General features: G+C 44.1%; 1 non-coding gene across 1 annotated transcript; it reads right to left on the minus strand.

The window, feature by feature from the left end:
- Positions 1–1,424: 1,424 nt before the first annotated feature.
- On the minus strand, positions 1,425–1,532 carry LOC149990473 (U6 spliceosomal RNA). Its single transcript, XR_016508709.1, has one exon. It is a non-coding gene; the product is annotated as a U6 spliceosomal RNA (small nuclear RNA).
- Positions 1,533–5,405: the final 3,873 nt, after the last annotated feature.

Below are 5,405 nucleotides of genomic sequence, written 5' to 3' on the forward strand. Positions count from 1 at the left end.
TCTCTGTTCGACCCTTGTTTCTGTAGCCTTCAGGGGAATTGTGGGAAGGGGAAAACTCAGCTAAAGCTGTATCTTTCTTGCTGAGGGACCTGGATTCTGATTTCTATTTTATCATGTCTATACGTGGCTCATTTCCACCTGCTAGAGGTGGATTCTACTCCCAAAGCTCTGGATCAATACTCCTAAGAACTAGGGAAGTAGCAAACCTCCAGAAAATCACAAGCAAGCCCTGACAGCACCCACTGCCTTGGCAGAGGTCCCACAGTAATATGTCAGGGCTTCTCCTTTTCAACGTCCTTTCTGGACTCTTCCTCGAATGGTCTGTCCCTCAACCCTGCCTCCCAACTATTCCATATCCCTGTTGACTACTCTCCAAAGGGGTGGGGTTTAGCGATAACTTATAGTATTTTGTTGCCTTTTTGCCTAGCTGCTGTTTTGGGGGGTGGGCACAGAGTTAAGAACCTTATAGTACAGTCCCAAGGTGTTCTATTTCCTTTCTTGGCTGCTACTTCTTTGGAATGGGTATTTTGGAGTTTTTCTCTTTTTTCTTGTTTGTTTGCTGCTGATAAAAATTGTTGTTGTTGTTGTTGTTTTTAATGAGTTCTCTTTGTTTATTTTGTTAGGTATTTGGCAGTAGTGGTAAGGGATTGAGTAAGAGTCTGTAGGTCAGCTTTATTCCATCTGCTTTCCCCGGAAATCTCAGATAGTGTTGAGTTGTGGTTTTCTTTTTTTTTTTTTAAAGATTTTATTTATTTATTTTATTTATTTTTAGAGAGAGGGAAAGGGAGGGAGAAAGAGAGGGAGAGACACATTGATCAGTTGCCCCTTGTGCACCCCAAACCAGGGACCTGGCCCACAACCCAGACACGTGCCCTGACCAGGTATCAAACCTGCAATCCTTTGGCTTGTGGGATGATGCCGAACCCACTGAGCCACACCATCCAGGGCTTTTTTTTTTTTTAAGTTTTTTTAAAGTATACCTTATTGATTATATTGTTACAATAGTTCCAATTTTTTCCCCTTTGCTCCCCTCTGCCCAGCACCGCCTCTCCCCCGGCAATCCTACCACCACCACACTCCATCCATGCCCATGGGTCATGCATATAAGTTGTCTGGCTTCACCCTTTCCTATATTATTCTTTAAAATTAATTAATTAATTAATTAATTAATTTTTTATAACAATCCCTCCCTCTCAGACTTAAGACCCTTTATAATCTTATAAAGGACAATGGGCGAAGGTCTCGAGCTCCTCTAGCTGCTTCAAGCTGGACATGGTCGTCGTCCTACCTACCCTTGGGTCCAGAAATCCCTAATAAGAGTGGGGGTATGGAGGGGAGGATACAGAACAGTCCCAACACCGCAAGGATCCCTTGTGTGGCCCTTTTATAACCGCATCCTCCTGCCACATGGGGAAGGATCTTGAAAAAATATGGAACGCTTTACGAATTTGCATGTCATCCTTGCGCAGGGGCCAATGCTAATCTTCTTTGTATCGTTCCAATTTTAGTATATGTGCTGCCGAAGCAAGCATCCAGGGCTTTTTTTTTTTAACTCCTGTTTTGTGGTGAAGGGCCTGAGGATAAAGAAAGATAGCACTTTTAGGAAAGCAAGGAAGCACAACAGAAGTGGGCAGTGACTGTGTCCAGGACAAGGTAGGGAGGACATGAGCTGGGAAAAGTAGGCATGGCACTCCCACACATGCCTGACAAAAAATGAACCTGCCTTTCTTTCAGTCCTCTACGCAACTCTTTTCAAGTTCTGCCAATGTCCTTCCAAATTCTTTCTCCTGTGAGTCCCTTCCCCTATCTTATTGTCACTAACTTTAGTCTGGGGCTCTGTGTTTCTAGTTTCTTTCCCATACTGGCCATCCTTCCCACTGCCACTGAGTCCGTTTTCCGAAAACACCACTTTGTGTATACCCTCTCCATTCAAAGGCTGGTGTGGCTCAGTGGGTTGAGTGTGGTCCTGCAAAGTAAAAGATTATGGGTTCAATTCTTGGTCAGGGCACATGTCTGGGTTACGGGTTCAGTCCCCGTTCCGGCGTGTCCAAAAGGCAGCTGGTCAATGTTTCTCTCCCTCTCTTTCTCCCTCTTTTGCCCTCTCTCTAAAAATAAATAAAATCTTTAAAAAAAAACAACAAAAGCCATCAGGAACCTACCACCTGCAACAACAAAAGATTAAGTTCAAACTTCTTAACATGGTCTACAATATTAATAGCAGCTAACATTTATATGGTACTTACTAAATACTGAGAACATACTAATTTATTCTTACACATTGAATAATTTTACCTTCAAACCCTTCAGATAGTTGTTGTAAATCATTCTCATTTTACATATGTGGAAATTGAGATGAGGGAGGCCTGATAATTTTCCTAAGCCCATACAGCTAGTAAACTCAAGAAATTGGATTCAAATGCTAACTGCGTGGCTTCAGCACCACGGTCTTAAGTCAATTCATGGCATTGGCTCTCTACGATGCTCTTCATCACCTGCCATCCGAATGACGTTTGTGGCCCCATTATTCTCTCATCTCCACCCAAACATGGACATTTTGGCCACATCAAGCTACTCACTGCTCCCTGAATACACCATAATCGTACACACGCTGTGCTTTCCATGGACCACTGTCGCTACCCTTCCCCACCCTTCTTGGTAAACTCCTGTCCACCACTTTCTCTCCTGCTGTTTGTTTTTTAAATCCAGTTGCTAAAGTGCATATCTAATTTTGTAATTCCTGGTTTGCCCCACAGTGAGGCCCCACTGCCTTTATATACACACCCAGTTTTCTCAGCACAGTAGCTAAGGCCCTGCAAGGTCCAGCCCCTGCCTGTCCTGCTGGTATCTTTTCATGTCCCCTCACACCTCACATGCCGCCCCTGCCAAATGACTGGGTTTCCTAAGCACACCATTCTGTAACACACCATCCTGTTCTGCGTGTCTACATTTGTACTTTACTTTGTTTTAAAGATTTTAACTATTTATTTTTAGAAAGAGGGGAAGGGAGAGAGAAAGAGAGGGAGAGAAACATTGATCAGCTGCATCTCGCACGCTCCCAAATGGGGACCTGGCCCACAACCCAGGCGTGTGCCCTGACCAGGAATCGAACCAGTGACCTCTCGGCTTGCAGGATGATGCCCAGCCTACTGAGGCATGCTGGTCAGGACCATGTGCCTACATTTTTGGTCACATTCTTCCTTCTGATCGAAATCCCCTGTTCACCTGAAAGACTCCTACATATGCTTCAATACTCAGTGCAACCATCTCCTCTGTGCTGAAGCCTTCCTTCTCTTCCCTGCCCTCCCCTCCCCTCTTCTCCCCTCCCCTCCTCTCCTCTCTCCTCCCCTCCCCTCCCTTCCCCTCCCTTCCCTTCTTTTCTTTACCATACCTTGGTCTTCTCTGCCCTGCTTTACTCTCTTGAAGCAAAATTGGCTCTTCTTGTCTGTGTCGCCCATAGACTTTGTACGTTACTTCCGTTATAGCATTTATCACACCAGTACACAATTTTTTTTACACAGCTGCCTCCTTTATCAAACGACTTGAGGAGAACAACAGTATTTTTCTTTCTTTAAAGTTTACTCTAACTTGCACCTAGCACATAACAGGCACTTCCAAAATATGTGTGGAGTGAATGAATTTGAATAGCCCCAGAGTCTAGAGCAGTGGTGGGACCCAGCAGGTGTCCAATACATATCTGTTTAGTTAACAAATGCATAAGCCCTTTTCTCACTGTTATGTGCTCTCTCTCTCTCTCTCTCTCTCTCTCTCTCTCTCTCTCTCTCTCTCTCTCTCTCTCTCAGTGCCTTCCTACTTCTTCCAACAGATCCTTTAGTGGGAGTCCCCAGTGCCTCTGAGCCAGCTTGTGCATCCGCTTTACGAAGCAAAAGCAAAGGATTACCTTGAAGGGAACAGCATTACATAAGGGAACGTAGCTAGGGAAGAGAGGCTGGATCAAGCTGGGAAGAGCAGAGAAGCATAGAATATTTGCCAGTACCTAACAGGCTTGAGGATGTAAAGGTACCTCTATGGATATGGCCAAGTCTTTCTGGGGCAGTGATTCCTAAACTGCAGTGAACATCAAGAATTTAAAAAAATAATTCTCCATGGTTCTCCACATGTTATTTTTTTTTTCCTTAAGATTTCATTTATTTATCTTTAGAGAGAGGTGAAGGGGGAGAATGAGAGGGGGAGAAACATTGATGTGAGAGAGATACGTAGATCGGTTGCCTCTCACGCACCCCAACTGGGGACCTGTCCCGCAACCCAGGCATGTGCCCTGACTGGGAATCGAACTGGTTAACTTTTGGTTCGCAGGCCACACCAGCCAGGGTTCTGCATGTCTTGTGAGCACAGGGCCTAACTGCCTATTGCTCCAGGGTATCTTTTCAAGGGTGTTTGCACAGTGAGCAGACTTAGAAGATACAGATAGTATCTCCCTCCAGAAAAGGAGGCAGGTTTGTTTCTGTCTCACATAATAAAGATACTCTTTCCTTGTAAAGATCAGGCATGCTGATTGCCCGTTATCAGAGATTCAGCTCCCTAAGCTTGCTGTTCTTCTGTTACCCAACCCACTGCATGCGCTTGCCTCACTTAGCCCTTTACACGGTGACCTGTGATAATCAGGACATGGGAAATGGACCACTGGTATGGCTAAGTAACGATAGTAACTAAATCGTAAAATAATAATAATAACCCCTGCCTCTGACCCAGGAATGTCGTGTGTTCTGCCAGTACCCATGACACCATGTCAGGCTCACTTGTTAACTTGCAAGCTGAGTAAAATCTCAAACCCTTCACAGTTCCAGGCAAGAATCACCTACAGAACTTATTTAAAATGCAGGTTCCTGGCATTTCCATTAGATTATGCTTTGATGGTTCTAGAATGAGACCCAGTAATATGCAGTTTTGACAAGGGATTTTGATGTTGGAGGTTCTTAGAACTTCCTTGAGAAACAGTCTTCAGGATTATGCTCCCTGACGTTTGACTATAGACAGAAGACAACACTTTCGTCTCTATAATCATAGATAAGCATGTGCATTCCATTGACAGTTTTTCTGGTTCAAAAGGCACCATTAAAATAGAAAATAGCTGATCACTCTAAGCAATATATAAGATAAAGTTATGTACTGGCTAGAGTAAAATTGAAAGAAATAAATACGTAAGAATAAACTCAGCCCTGGTCAGGTGGCTCAATTGATTGGCACATCATCCTGTACACACAAAGGTTGTGGGTTCGATACCTGGTTGGGGCGTGTACAGGAGGCAACCGATCGATGTTTCTTTCTCACATCAATGTCCCTCTCTGTCTTCCTTCCTCTTTCTTTAAAAATCAATGGAAACATGCCCTCGGGTGAGGATTAAAAGAAAATTTTTAAAAAAGAACCAACTCCTACCTCTGTCACTA

This window comes from Furipterus horrens, unplaced genomic scaffold (genome assembly GCF_987537825.1).
Source record: "Furipterus horrens unplaced genomic scaffold, mFurHor1.1.pri manual_scaffold_17, whole genome shotgun sequence".
Lineage (NCBI taxonomy): Eukaryota > Metazoa > Chordata > Mammalia > Chiroptera > Furipteridae > Furipterus > Furipterus horrens.